The 15,101-nt window shown below is 59.7% G+C and overlaps 1 protein-coding gene across 6 annotated transcripts in view; it reads right to left on the minus strand.

Moving 5' to 3' along the window:
- Positions 1–14,519, minus strand: part of BCL9L (BCL9 like) — a 28,373-nt gene extending 13,854 nt beyond the window's left edge. For 2 of the 6 annotated variants that reach the window (XM_023644944.2, XM_014741207.3), the window contains exons 1-2: positions 13,978–14,117; positions 7,574–7,631 (exon numbers count right to left, since the gene is read on the minus strand). The gene's annotated coding sequence lies outside the window, so the exon portion shown is untranslated. Of the gene's footprint in view, positions 1–7,566; positions 7,632–8,051; positions 8,115–13,977 lie in introns of all 6 variants that reach the window. The other 4 variants (XM_023644941.2, XM_070272857.1, XM_023644942.2 and 1 more) reach the window with 4 other exon arrangements.
- Between the last annotated feature and the right edge of the window lie 582 nt (positions 14,520–15,101).

Below are 15,101 nucleotides of genomic sequence, written 5' to 3' on the forward strand. Positions count from 1 at the left end.
GAGGCGCGCTCCCGGCGGCCCCCGGAGGTGCGCTGGCCGGGGCAGGAGCGGCGGAAACAGCCCGGGGCACCCGCGCACACCGGGCTGCCGGGGCAGAGGGCGAGCGCGCCGGCTCATTGAACAGACGAAAAGACTGAGGCCCGGGCACAAGGGAGCCATAGAAAGTTGAGCCTGGTAGTCACAGAGAAACACACAGGGCCATAGATACACCACCAACAAACAGACTCACACAAACACAGAAGCCTCACCCAGCCGCCCCCTGCCCTGCCACCCCCCAGCCGATCCCGGTAAGGGGTGGAGGAGCGGAGGAGTCTTGGACCGAGAGCCTTGTCCCGGTGACAGGGCCAGCCAGACACTAGCGCACACTCCCGCTGCTCCCTGCCGGGCTGCTGCAGGCTGGGCTGGGACGTGGGGGTGAAGGGGCCCCCAGCCGTGACCCTGCGGGAGTCTAACCCTAACTTCAGCCCGCGGCACATTGGCCTTCCCTGCTCCAGCTCTGTCTCTGGGGAGGGAGGCTCCTCAGGGGAAGGTTCCAAAGTCCAGGGCCAGGCTGGGAAGCAGCCGGCTGCCAGCCCCCATCTCTGCATCACAATCGGTTAGAGCTGAGGCGGGGAAGGGCTGCAGGCGGCCGGGCCAGGCCTCTGGCTGACTTGGGTCTTAGGCTCACCCCCTCCCCACCCCATTGATCCTCAAAACTACCTGCCACCTACCCGGAAAGTATTCTTCTCCCCATTTCACAATGAGGAAACTGAGGTCTGGGAAAAGAAGGTGATTTGCCCTGGGTCACGTGGCCAGTTCGCCACAGCCCCAAGACCCCATAGCTGCCTGTTTCCTCTACACTGTAGTGTCCTCCCCTCTGCGTCACGACTGCTCCTCTAAGCCTGCACTAGATAGGTGGGCTTCCCACTTGCCTGCACAGGCCGCCTCCCTATGGGGGGCAGGGCAAGGGTCACCCACTACCTCCCATGTTTACAATTCAAATATTGGGACCTGTAATAATTTGAGAAGGGGAAAATTATTCCTCTCCAGTGTCCCCAGTCAGGCCAAGGCTCCTCCCCAGAAGAATCTTGGAGTTGCCCTCCCCTCTAGGACTCCACCCCCTCGCTCCCACCCAGCCGCAGGGCAAGCTGAGTCAAGCACGGATGAGTCAGGAGTTTCCCATCTCACACCTCCCCCCTTTACCCCTCAGGAGTTGGCCCCAGCTCCCAGAGACCCCTCCTCCTCTACACACAGCCCCAGAAGAGGCCTGGAAGGGGTGGGGGGCAGGAGGGCTGATTCCCCGTGGGTGAAGTTTTTAAACAAACAATGAGTGAAGAGGGCTTCCCAGCCCCAGGCCAGGAGCCCCTGCGGGGGGGGGGGGGGGGGGGGGGGGGGGGTTGGGGTGTGCTCTGAGAACAGGGCGCTGTGGTTCCCTCTTAGGGGGTAGGGTGGGGAGTGGTGACATGTGCTCACAAATAGGGAGCAGGTGCAAGTCACCTGAGTGAAAGGCCAGGAGCATACCCCTGAGAATGTGAGAACGGAGCCCAGGAGGCAGCAGAAACAAAGAGCCTGAGATCTTTTGCCCTCCCCGTGCAACTTGGGGTTGGGAGAGCCAGTGGCCTAAGGGTGACAGTGCACCTGACCCTGCCTGGGGGAGGGAAACCAGCAAGGTTTCCCTGGATGCCCAGGGCCTCCAGGTGTAGCATACTAGCTCCTTGCTCAACACAGAACTGCCACAGGTCCAATGGGCATTCCCACACCAGTGGCAACCTGCCTATTTGCAGCTGCCCCCACCTTGGGAGCTTCTGCTTGGTTCACCAGCCTGTCCACCAAGTCAGTCTCCTTGCCTAGCTCAGACCCACCTAAAAGAGGGAGTGCGAAAACTCCTGGGAGGGTTGGTGCTCTCATACTTTGGGCAGACACCTCTGGAGAGGAAATGGGCTACTAGGATCCTCTGTGATGGCTGAAAGGACACGGCCCTACTGGGAGCAACAGGGGTGGGGTCCTTGGCCCCTGGCTTAGGGAGATGCAGCCCCCAAGACAACAAGGTCCCCTTTCTCCTGGGTGTCAGGACTCCTTGGTCCCTAGAAGCTTTCCTCTACCACCCAGGTCACTTCCTCTTCCTGAGGTGGTGGTGACTCAGCCGGGTGGGGAAGTCAAGGATTCATAGCCCAGCAGGAAATCTGTGCAAGGAACAAGGTATTGCTGTAGGACCCTCTATGTGGGGACTTCCAGGCTCAGGGGGCCTTCCCCTCTCACCCTGGTTACTAGCAGCTTGCCCCACTCCCCGCACCCCCCCCCCCCCCCACAAAGGAGACCATGCAAATGAACCATTTTTGTCTGGGAGTTTCCAGCCCCACCCCACCTGCAGCCCCAGGATAATGTCAGGCAACCCCAACTCTGCAGGGACATGGAAACTCCTGGCCCCAGACCTTTCTGGTCTGAGGTCTTTGAACAGGGTGCTTCTGGGGGGGATTCTGCCCATTCTAGTGCCCACTGTCCCTTCTGGAGGCCGAAGGGACAAGTGGCATTGCCTGGACAAGCCTGAGGTCACCTCACTTGGCCCCTTCAGCCAGTGCCAGTGTGGCCAGTGCTCAGGAAGTGGTCATCCCCTGGCAGTGGGGTGCTCCCAAAGGTGCTGCCCAATCCCTGGCTGCTCCCTCCCACAGTGGGGAGGGGAGGAGAGGGTGGGGGGCACAAGGAAACAAGACAGGGCAGGAAGCCAGGCAGGCGGCGGGCACTCTGGGCCAGGCACAAACAGCCAACACAGGAAACCACAGCCCACCCCCGCCCACCCCACCCGCGCAAAGCTCTGGGAGAGAGGAGTGCCAAAAGCCCGGCACCCCAACTGGAGCAAGGGCCAGGGGTTAGCCCAGGGCAAGGCAGGAGCATGAACCTTTCCAGTCCTCTCTCTGTCCCAGACCCTACCTGGGGAGGGGGAGAGGAAGCCAGGCTGGCAGGGATGGTGCTGCCTCTTTAAATCCACCGAAATCCTGAGCTAGGCCCAACCCAGCTCTGGTTTCACAGGAAGGAAAGGAGCTCAGGAGCCAGTAGGGCAGGCGGTGGTGGCTGGAATTAGCCCCACCGGCCCAAATATATCTGGTCTCCGCCTGCCACCCCACTGGCACTTCCTGCCCCCTGGCACCTGCACCACAGTGGGGGTGGGCAAGGGTCTAGGTGCTACTTTCTACCCTGTGGGAGACCCCAATCTCCAGAGGTGCCCTGTGGCTGGGTACACGTGGGTAGAAGTGACTTCCCAAGCCTGGATTCCCAGAAGGGAAGAATGGGCAGGGAGCTCCCCCTGGGCCCTCACCTGGCCTCTGTCCTCCAACGGGTTAATCTGGCCCCTGTTTGGGGGGTGGTTAGGGTGGCCTAGGAACCTCCTCCAAACTGCCTGGCGGCTGGGAACAATGGGGCCATTGTGGGAGGAGTGGAGTGCGGGCAGACTGCTGGCACAGCCAGCGCACTGTGGGGCGGGACCTCACCCAACGCCCGCCTGCCCGCAGCTCTGCTCTCTCCCCCAGGTACTGCCAGCAGTGGAGACATCCTCCCAGCCCCCTCACCTCGCCTGCCTGGCCCAAACTCTTGGCATCAGCAGCACCTGGAGGGCCCTCAAGCTCTGCCCACGTTGACATCCAGACTGCCATGACCCTACAGGAAGGAGGGGCATGTGGGCCAGGATGGGGTGGGGGTGGGGGCTGACCAGACAGGATATATGCCTGTGATCCTCCTGTAGGGAAGTCAGGAAGGCCAAATGGGTTTCTGGTGTCAGTCCTGGCACCCTCAGGCAAGAAGGGATTAGGGGATTGTGAGAGCAGTGACAGGCAGGGTCCCCTGCCCCCAGGCCTCCTTTCCCACACTCATTCCATAAACCTGCCCCCTGAGGTCTGGTGCCCTGGCAGCCTCGCCCTGTGGGGTTGGGACACTGGCAGGCAGTGTGTGAGTGAGGCAGTGGAATGAGAATGGGTTTGCAGTCGGGCAGGCAGGTGCCAATCACATCCCGCCCCTTGTGAGGCACGGGACCTTGTCCAGCCCTTCATCCCTCCAGGCCTCAGTTTCCTCACCTGCGAGATGAGGATAAATTTATAGAGTGAGATACTGTTAATGAAACTATCTAACAGAATGCCTATGACATACTCAGCCCTCAACAGAGTACCTCTGGCCATAATGTCACCTGCTTTCCTCCCTGCATGGCACCCAAACACACGGGCATTTGGTAAAGGGGGGCATTGTCCAGCTATGTGCCTTTGGAGTATCCATGAGAATGATGATAATGTGCTATCCATTGGGCATGATATTAGTAGTATCAAGCACAAAGACTTGGCTCTTCCTCTGCTCTCCTCCCTCAGCTAGCACTCCCCTGGGCATCACTGGGTTTACCGACATACACTCAACCCCAGAGCGTGCACTTGGAGAGAGGTTGTTTACCCTCTTAGCCTCAGGTCTGTGTCTCAAAACCCCAGGAGGCAAGTGAAGGGGAGTTTCCCTTCAACGGTGGCCTGCAGGCACCCCTCCGCCAGGCACCCCTCCCTGCCTGACCTCTTGGCAGTCTCCCTGCAGGGTCTGGGGTAGAAGGAAACTGACGCCTACTTTCCTGCCATCAATCTCTTTAAAGAGTAGAAGGTCTGAGAGAGAAAAAGAACAAATGGGACATGCAGTTCTGGAAAGTAGGGGTCCAGGGAGAAGACCTGTTCTCTTCTCAACTAGAGAGGGCTATCCCTCTCAGGGTGGCTCCACTGGCCCCAAAAGGGTTAATAAGGCCCTAAAAATAACCTGCTCCCAGCAGGACCTGCTGATTGGAACCCTCCAGCCATCTGTTCCCATTTTCTCCTGTTCACATTGGAACATCTGAAACCAGCCCCAGAGCCCCAGCCCGATCCCAAAAATAGCCCCAGCCTGCCCAAGGAACAGGCCCCAGGGGCTGGGCACAGGCGGCATGGCCAGCCCAGCAGGGGGGCACGGCCCAGGCCAACTCTGAGCCCTCAGTGCCAGGCCCATGGAAGGGAGGGGTCCCTTCGGGTTCCAGAAGGAGGTGGTAAGTAGGGCCAGGTGCTCCAGCCCTCCCTTCTTGGTGCCAGGGCAGAGAAGGTACCTGCTAGCCAAGCCCAGGCCTCAGACTAGGAGCCCTGTTATCCCAGGCACTTCTGCCACATCTGAATCAACTTTCTCCTGAGATCTGCGCTTTCACTCCCCAGAAGATCCAGACCACCTGTCTGCAGAGCTCTCCTCCTTGTGGGCACCCTCTCCCTGCTGCCCACTCCTGGGCTCCTCACGCAGAAGTGCCCAAGCCTCAGCCCTTCCACCATCCCACTCCCATTCCAGGGCTGTTAGGAGCCCTGCTCACCTGCTGTCACTCATCATTCTCCCTGCCCTGCCCCAGGGCACACAGGGCTGAAGCAGAACTTTTTCCAGCACTGCCCACACTCACCCAGGCAGCCCAGGAAAGGATTCTGGGGGTGTCCTCTGGACACCATGGATGCTGATGTGACCCCACTCCTCCTCTGGGCTTCAGGATGCCTCCTCCCTGCCCATCTGTGTGCAGCAGGTGCCAAGCGTGCCCATGTGGGCTTCACATCACAGGCCTGGGCACTGCCCTGCCACACTCAGGGAAAATGCCCAGGCAAAGTATAGGGAATCAGGGAACCCTGGGCCCTGAGGCAGGTCTAACAGCTGCCATCTATGTCACAGCTCCACACTGCCACTTTTCTCCCCAAGGAAGGCCCCTGACCCCTTGGGCCAGGAAGGAGAGGAGGAGGCCATTTAAGCCATTTAAGGACAGAATGTCTTGTTCAGCCTGCTGAAAGAACAGAGCAGCAGGGGTGAGATGGTGGGAGGGGTGCTGAAGCTGATCTGAGCTAACCGCCTGGGGGAGGGAGGACTCAGCCCTGAGAAGTGCTGGAAGATAGGAAGGGAGACCGTCCTAAGTCCCCCAGGCCCCTCGCCAGGCCCATGGCTATTTGGCAAACTTGCCATCAAGGTGTCAGCCAGCACCAACAGCAGGGAAACTAGGCAGCAAGAAGGTGAGTCTGGAAGGGTATTAGAATCCAGGAGTCTGAAGTGCTAGAAAGGTAGTCTTTTCCCCACCCCCGCACTCCTCCCACCCCCATCAATTCTTCCCCTGCTAAAGCCCCTGGGAGGTCAACAGTTCCTGTGAAGAGCTATGACTAATAATAATGAGGAGGATCTCTAACATTTATTGAGCCTTTACTCTGTACCATGAAGCTGTCCTGGATGCTTCACAGGCATTATCTAATTTAAACCTCAGAACAACGCTATAAGAAATGACTCTTATTATCCCCACATTACAGATAAGAAAAGCGAGGCACAGGGAAGTTAAATAACTTGCCTAAGGCACACACAGTCCAGAATTAGAACAGTCAGGATTTGAACCCAGACACTCCGGCAATTGGGTTCTCAACCATTTCAAAAGACAGATTCACCCTGGTATCAGCCTTCTGTGCTATGACAAAAGAAGAGGTGCCTCCCTCACTCATTCCGCACACATTCCCTCCAGGCCTGATGTGTGCCATGTCCTAGCAGGAGGCCATAGTTCCTGCCCAGGGACGAGATCAAAGAGAGGGCACCATGCCCCACCCCCTCAACACTGGTGCCCTGCCAGGTTGGTGCTCTGAGAGCAAAGTTCTTGGGCCGCACCCCCCAGCCCCGCCCAGACCAATCCGTTATATCCTCACCCATCCTGGTCCCTAAGAGTCAGGGGAGGGAGCAGGGCAAGTTACCATGACAACAGCACAGGGCCCCTGCTGAGAGAGGCCCAAGGGCTGGAGAGGAGTCTGCTGCCCCTCCTACTCCCCAGGTGGGGGTCAAAGGTCAAGTGGGACTCACTAGTGTGGGGCGGAGTCAAGCCCTGCCCCCCAACCTCCTCAGCCACACCTGTCACTGCTCCCCACTTTTTTCATTGTCTGAGTTGGAAGCATGACCACTTCCTCCCTGTCCCTGAGGGGTAGTGGCCTCCAGCAGGGAGGGTGGGGGGATTAGAAGTGCCTCTCTCCTGAGGACAGTCTAGAGCAGTGCCTCCTCCCTGTCCTCGGCTTTCTCCAGCTTTCCCTAGTCGGACCAGGAGCATACGGGTGTGTTTGTTGTGAATTCAGGGAGTTGTTGCTAAGTAAGGAAGGAGGGGAGGGAGGGAAGGAGGGGGGTGGCAGTAGGGAGAGAGCCTGTGTGTATGTGTGTGTGCATGAGTCTAGGGGCCAGGGCAGAAACCACAGCTGAGGCCAAAGCCCCTGTCGAGGGGGAGCAAGTACTTGAGATGACCAGGAAATCGCACCTTGCCCTCCAGGGGTGACTGGGCAGGAGCTCCCCACCTCCCACCCCAGGGAAACGATCCAGCTAAGAAGGCTGGGATTTTCACTGGAGTGGCCCTTTAACCCTTCCTGCCCCGCCCCCACTCTCTCCCAGGTTCCAGGTTGTAAGGCTGTTAGTCCCCCCTCCTTTGCGGGGAGGAGAATAAAAGGAGAAGTGGGGGCAGAAAGCCAGGAGGAGGGCGCCCAAGACAAAAAGCCAAGCAGGCGGCTATGGCAGACAGAGATCAGCAAGGAGGCTGCAGAGGACACACACAAGCACACGGACCTCTCACCTCAGGAATAATGTGTGTCGGGCTCAGGCTCAAGGGTGTGGTCTGGGATGGGGGTTCCCTGTGGAGAGAGGGTCACAGCTAGAAGCCCCAGGCCAGCAATCTATGCCCCTGCCCCTCCCATAGCCCCAGCCCCACCCCCAACACGCACACCACATAAACACGGACACACATACACACAGCCTGCAGCTCCAGGAAGTCTCTGAGCTACTCGGACACCACCCCCCCTCCAGGACTTCTGTGGATTGGCTGGGAGCCAGGCCTGACCCAGCTGCCCCACCGCACTGCTCCCCCTCGCTATCCTGGAAGCAGGAAAGGAGAAGGCACTGGAAGATGCCTAGAGCTCCCTCAGAGCTAGGCCCCACAGGGAGAGAAGGGGTGGATGACTCCCACGACCTGGCCTGAGGACCCCAGCTTCCAGCACCAGCCACCCCCAGGGTTATCCTATGTCAGGGAGAAGAATGGTGTGGGTCCTATGTACCTGTGTGGTCTCCTTGGCTACACCCCTTGTCCCCTGAAGATGCAAAGTCCTGGGGGGCGCAGCCTGGTTGGGAAGGCCAAGGGGGAGGGAGAATCAAGCTTAGCAGTTCAGTCGAAGGGGGCTGGGGGACGCTCCCACAGGCAGGCAGGCGGGAGCGAGGCTGGTGGCTGGGCTCAGTTTGTACTGGGGGTCAAAGGGGAGTTCTTTTCCGAAGAATTCTGGGAGAGACGCCAACTAGAGCAAGCTGCTAACCACCCCTCCCTCTCTCTCTCACTGCACTGGGGGTGGGGGGGGGGTGTCCCTGCCAACCAGACTTAACCCTCTCCAGTCTGTGTTGCTCTCAGGCCCAGGATGGGGGAGCTGGGAAGGGGACCTCCGGTTAGGCTCAACTTTCAGTTCTAATGGGTAAGTCCTGGGCGTCTGCCAGAATGCGGCTTGTTCCACATGGCCCCATCTGGTACCGCCCTGCCCTACCACCACCTGAGTGACTTTTCTGGGCTCATCTCCTGAAGGTGTCTGCAGTGACGTGTGTGTGCGTGTCTCAGAGATTGAGAAACAAACTGAAAATTCCTTGCCAAGGCCCTCCCCCTGCTGGGTCACTGAGCACTGTACCAACCTGTGCCTCTACCCCTCCCTCCCTCCCTCCCTCCCTCCTACCGCGTCCTGGGACCAGAGGCCATGGGTGGGGGGAGTGTAGAAGGGACATCTCATCCTTCTGCCCACCTCCTGCTGCTGTCTCCTCAGGCCCTTGACTCAAACAAACAGCCCCTGCCCCAGCCCTTTTCTTCCTCACTGATGGCCACAAGTGCTTCCAGAGGAAAGCATTCAATTATAGCCTGAGATCCCAGGCTGGGAAATTGAGTCATAGCGAGATATCAGGGGTTCCAGTGCCTGTACCCCATGCAGACATAACTTTGCTATCACCACTCTTGCTTTGACAAAAAAACAAAAACACTCTAGCAACCTCCTCTCCTGTAGAACACCGTCTAACTGCAGAAGGAAAGAATGAGATTAAACATCAAGGACTTTCTAGGATCAAGGCTACAATGGCAGCTGGCCCCACCCCAAATGCCTCATATTTCTGGGGTGGTACATCACCCCTTTAGGATTCCAGGCCCCTGTGTCTTCTGCTCAGGCTGGAAATATGAGTGTCTTGTCCTGTTTTGCTGTCTGCCCCTAGCTAGAGAAGTCAACATTTCTGAACATAAATGAGCCACCAAGCTCCCAGGTCTAATGTGGCTGGCTGTTCCTTGTTCCCAATGAAGCAAGTGCCCCCAGGGGTGGAGAGCGAACTCCCTTTCCCCAGCCCTTTCCTTTAGAGTGCACTCAGCCTGCCTATGACAGCCACCACTGTATCATCAGGACAAGATGAGGGTGGACTGGTGGGTAGTGTTGCGATCCCTCAAGGTGCTGGGTGTCCATGAGGGGCAGAAGAAGACAGCCGACCCTGGGGACAGTTTATCCCAAAGTCTCCCCACTCCACCACTTTCTCTCCAAGGACTGCAGAACTGCCAGAAGCCTTGGCCCCACTCCAGGAAACCTCCCTATCAAAGGACAAAGGACTCCATGTCCCAGGGAGCTGCAGAGAGACCTGTGACTACACACCCCAGACATGTTCCAAGGGAGAAGGAGAGAGGCGGGAACAGAAGCAGAGAGCACGCATGTGTGCACACACGCACAAATACTCATCAAAGAGGCACGACCCGGGCGCACACACTCCTCAGAGGTACTCCCAGACATGTGCAACTAAGAGACAGATACAAGTCCCAAAGACACGCATCCAAGATACCTCCTAAAAATAACCCCGAACGTCCCAAGAGTGCCTCCTTAAGACCCCTAGAGGCTCCCAAACTTGTAGAGGCGGCCCAGGAAAGCTCAGAAAATACAAAGGACACCGGCCAGTCACAGAGAACTGCTGACAGACAGAGGATACACCCACACTGGGACACACACACACTCACAGTAGTATTCGTATGGCCATGTGCTAGCGCACAAACTTATACACACACACACCCTGGCAATGCGCAGCATGAAGTCAGATGAGAGGACTAAATTCTGGCCTAGTGGGGAGGAGGGGAGTCAGAGGCGGGTGGAGAAGTACTCAGGGATTTCAAAACAATCCTGGTTTCGAAATGCTGGAAATGCTGGATTCAGGGCCATTCCCAGTTGAGGCTGGGGGGCGGGGGTGGAGAGTGAGGGGGAGGGGGAAGACAGGGCAGCGCGGGGCCACCAGCCCGGGGCCACCAGCCCACTGGAGGAGGGGGTTGGACAGAGGGAGTCCCAGCCCCTAGAGAAGGGGGACTAGAAGAGACACCAAGGTTAGGAGGGGCAGACGGCCCAGGGCCAAGCAGGGAGAGCCTGGGGTGGAAAGGAGGCAAAAAATGAGATGCCTCTGCTTTTGCCCCTGACTGGAAAGGTGAGAAGGCAAGGGAGACCACCCTCCCCGTCAGGACTGAGAGGAAGGGGGAACCTGCCTGTGCCCACTTCCCCCACTCACGGGCGGTGGTGACCACCTTTTTCCCTACAGAGGAGCATCCTGGCTCCCCTTCCCCACTGGCTAGCAGAGCCCCAAGGTGGACCTAAAGCTAAGGGGTCAGATGGTATGAGAGGACGGCAAGGGCCTGCAGGGGTCAGGGATCTTCCATGGGACCCAGGACTCCCCATACTCAGGGCAGGGTGGGGGACATCTCCCTGAGAACCCAGGACTTCCCCCTCCCCATGGAGAGTGGGGGCCCTGCGGGAGACTGAGACATTGCAGCACCTCCCCCCCCCCCCCCCCCCCCCCCCCCCCCCCCCCCGGCACCCAGGAAGTCACCTCTCTCCTCCCAGGGCAGCAGAATGCCCTTACTGCCCCTCCCCCAACCCCTAGGGAAAGTCGGCAGTTCTCTCCCAGGGAGGGGAGGTCAGGCCAGGCTGGGGGTGGGGCTCTGGAGGCCTGGCCCTGGCACCCAGCAGAGGAAATTCCAGGCTGTAACTCCAGGCTGCCTTCAGGGCCGCCCATCCAAGTGACTTAAAGCACCTCAGGAGCCCTGATGCTGTGGCCTTCTTCATCCAGCCCCTCTTAGCCTCTGGCTGCCTGGCCCTCCTACTGGCTCCAGCTCCAGCTCTGGAGAGGACAGAACCTGGGGAAACAGCCTCTCTGGAGGAGCCTCTACCATCCCCATCCTGGCCCCTTTGCCAGTCAGAGCCTCCTTTCCCCAGATCCCTGGGGGCAGCCCCTACAGTGTGGCTATGGGTGGGCAGCTGGCAGGGCTGCCAGGCAGGGGTACAGATGCCAAGCTAGAGCAGCCAGGTGCTCAACAGGTTGAGCCAGTCCCTGGAACAGCCAGCCCCACCCCAGGGAGAGCAGGCCTGGCAGAGGCTCCCTGCCCGCGGCACCCAGCCTGTACCCACTTGGCTCCCACGGCTGCCCACTTTCCCACGGTGCCATCCCCTCTGTCTCCTCCCCCCAGGTCAGCACCCGGGCAGTGTCCAGGATTCCTGGCACAAGAAGGGATGCCATTTCCCCAACACCCATGGGTGCCTAGGCTCTAGGGGTGCCTCACTGCCAGCAACAAGGAGTCCCAGGAAGAGGACACAGGGCCTCAAGGCAACAAGAACCCCAAAGTGCCCCCCACCTCCTTGCAGGCCTCTTCCAGTCCTGGGAAGACTGAACACGCAGACACCCTGGCTCCCTGCAGCTGCCCCCCTGGGCGCTGGGACAGAACTTTAGCCTGTGGTGCTAGAGGCAGTGTGGGGGTGCCCCCAGCTCCTGTCTTAGACTCCTTGGAGGAGGGGCTGCAGAGCTGGATGACTGCTGGCTCCCTCCACTCCTGCCAGAGCTGCTGCTGCCTGCAACCCTGGTCCTTTCCTTCTACCCCACTCCTGGGCTCCACGGAGCTCCATCCCAGCCACTCCCCCCACAGGCAGGCAGCCCCCCTTTGCAGGCATCTCCTTTAATCTAAAGCAGGTGCCAGGCATTCCAGCCCTTGCTGAGTCGACACTGCCACCCACTAGGCCTCTGCCCAGAAGGCTACTGCCCTGTCTGTGCATGGAAGTTGAGTCCCCAGCCCAGGGCTCCTGCTTAACCCAGGGACCCAAAAGTTAGGAGGCAGGAACTACCCAGACGGAGTCGTAGATGCTCAACACGAATTCAGTAAGCAAGTTCACTAGGTCCCACGTTACCACTGTTGTGCTAGTCCTAGACGTCCATGAACCACTGATCCTTCTCCAGGATGCTGTAATCTCTTCCCACCTGGACCCTCAGCCCCGGTAATTAGAGACTCCTTTTGAGCCTCCATATGGATCTCTAGAACCCATCTTCAGCCATGGGCTCCTGCTACCCTGAGCACAAGAGTTACTCTAGATCCAAGATTAGAGGTATTCTACCTCTCACCAGCACCCTTTCCAAGATTAACCCCCACGCCTCCCCACTCAGGAGCAAAACAGGTAAGCAGAGAGCCTCTAGAGGGAGGTGGCCAGAGGCTACTAGCCCTTCAGGCCTGGTTCTCCAAGGCCAAGGAGCCTGATCACCTTGGGGAGGAAGCACCTTCCTTCCTGGCACCAGACTCCCCCTGCCCCTCACCTTCCTCTCTCATTCTCACCCTGTCCCGAGGCTTCTATCAGCAGGCATCTCAGAACTGACACCAGAAAGACAGGGCCTGAAAGTGCTCTTCCCCTGAGGCCATGAAATCGTGGTCCTGACCCAGAGAAGGCAGAGCTGGAGGGGCAGCAGAGGAGCCAGGCAGCCCTAGCCCAGAAGAAGTGGCTGCTCCCTCGAGAGGCTGAGGAGGAGGGAGAATAAGGGGAATGGAAGCCCACCCACCATGGAGGTCTCACTCGGAGAGCTGCCCAGAGGCATCAGTAGGGTTACAGCAGATACAGCACTAAGACAGCTTTCCTAGGTAAAACAGGAAACCGAGGCCAAAGACCAAGGGGGCCTCCAAGCCCCTTTCTCAGGGCTCAGTCACATGCCCAGCTCACCTCTCCCAGAGCAACACTTTTCTTCCCTGCAGCAGAGGCTCCCCCCGACACAGACACACACCCCAAGCAGCAGACAGACAGAAGGAGGAGGGAGGAGGGGGTGTCAGAAAAACCCGGAAGGAAGGAAGCTGGACAGACAGACAGAAGCTGATCCTGGCTTCATTGCTCCAGAGAGACACCTCCAGATTCCCAGACTGTGAGGGACACTCTCCTTCTCAGCTCCCAAGGCGAAGAAGGGCAGAGTACACCTCAGTCTCTCCTGAAACCAAATTCCAGCAGCCCTGGGACAAGACATACCCCAGCCAAGCAAGAAGCCCCAAGCCTCACTTCTCTTCCCCACACTCCTCCCCACTGGGCTCCTTGGGACCAAGGCAGGGGCCACCTCCCCTTAGCGGTGCAGGGACACCTCCAAGGAACTGTGTGACTGCCCCACTTCCCAGCCAAGCCCACACCATTAAGAATCTTTAGCAGGGGAGACTCTCCAGTCACAGCCCCTGCTGCTCCGAGGCAGTGCTTGGGAGCAGAAGGTGAGCCCCAGCAATCCCCAATCCCAATGCACCTCCTTCTGGAGGTTCCCATCAGCCAGGGGAGGAGTGCTGGGGTGCTGAGACCCAAGGGGTTGGTGAGCCTGGGAGGGGGACTACATTTCCCAGAAGCCCCCAGGGCAGAGTTGCTGCTCCAGCTGGCCCAAGGCCGGCCTTGTTCTCTGCGCTAGGGTGTCAGGGTCCCCTGGCTTCCCCTAAGCCCTCCTCCCTGTGCTCTGGGGCTGCCAACCTGATTGGGGGACCGAGAGTAGCCTCCACTAACACTGGGGGCGCCCCCACCCCTTAAACAGCCTGGGGGTGCGTGCCAGAAGGCAAGAGACAGACTGGGTTCCCCCTCCCCAATTCAGACTAGATCTCCCTCCTCGCGCCTCTGCTGGCCTTGGCATGACTTTCGCCCTCAGCCCCAGCCCACCCCTCACCTCACGCGGGTCGGGGGTCCTCACGCCAGGCCGGAGCTGGACGCCATGACCAGGTCAGGGTCGGTGGGTGGATTGGGGTCCTCCTGCTCGCCAGTTGGAGGTGCAGAGGGGGGCGGGCAGGCGGTGATCTTTTGATCCTGGACGCCTTGGTCTCAATACCAGCCCGGCCCGGGAGGTCTCCGGGGGTCGCTGGGCGCCTGGGTTCCTGCCTCCCAACCGCGGAGCATGGTCGTGGGCGCGGGGCAGCGGCGGGAGAGCGCGCACACCCGCCCGGCCCGGGGCTCGGGGCTGGGGTCTCGGCCCCGAACCTCACGGCTCGGGCTCCCGCTCCTCCTCCCTTCCTTCCTTCCTTCCTTCCTTCGCCTCCTCCTTTCACTTTCCCCGGGGCCCGCGGGGACGGCGGGCGCGGGGCGGGGAGGGGGCTGTCTGGGCGCTTATTGTTGGTCGGACGCCGAGGGTCCGGGTAGCAGCCCCCGGGTGGCGCGGCGCCGGGGGACCCAGGCGTGTCGGCGTCCGGCCGGCTGGCTCCGGGCGGCGGCTGTGGTGCAGCGGCCCCGAGTCCGGGGCATGTCCGGCCACTGGCTCCGCCGCGCGCCGCCGCCTCCCCGGGCTCCCCTGCGCTGCCGGAGCCTCGCTCGCCCCTCCACTCGGCTCCTCTCCCCAGCCTGAATAAGCATCGGGGCTCTCTGGCTGCCTCCTTCTGCCTTCATACCAGAGCCCGGAGAGGCCCCTGTCAAAATAAGAGCTCCCCCATCTCGCTCGCCTCCTCGCCCAACCCGGCTCCCCCAGCCTCCCAGTGGTCTGACTCGGTAAGGCGCCGGCCGGCTAGCGGGAGGCAGGTTGGCCCAGGGGCGGGGAGGGGGCTTCTATCCGTCTCTCCTCCCCATTCCTGAAGACTGGGGAGGAGAGGCGCCAACAACATCCCAGGCTAGGGAGAGGTTTGACTACCTACCCTCCTGTCTACACTGATTGGAAAGAGTGGGAGTTGCCTGGACTCCCTCAACCCCCAACACACACACACACACACACACACAGAGTACTGGATCCCCTCTTCAGTGTACCCACCCACATTCATTGTGCACTGAGCATCTCTTTATTCATCTCTCTTTCCTAGCAGACCATGA

This window comes from Equus caballus, chromosome 7 (genome assembly GCF_041296265.1).
Source record: "Equus caballus isolate H_3958 breed thoroughbred chromosome 7, TB-T2T, whole genome shotgun sequence".
Taxonomy (NCBI): Eukaryota; Metazoa; Chordata; class Mammalia; order Perissodactyla; family Equidae; genus Equus; species Equus caballus.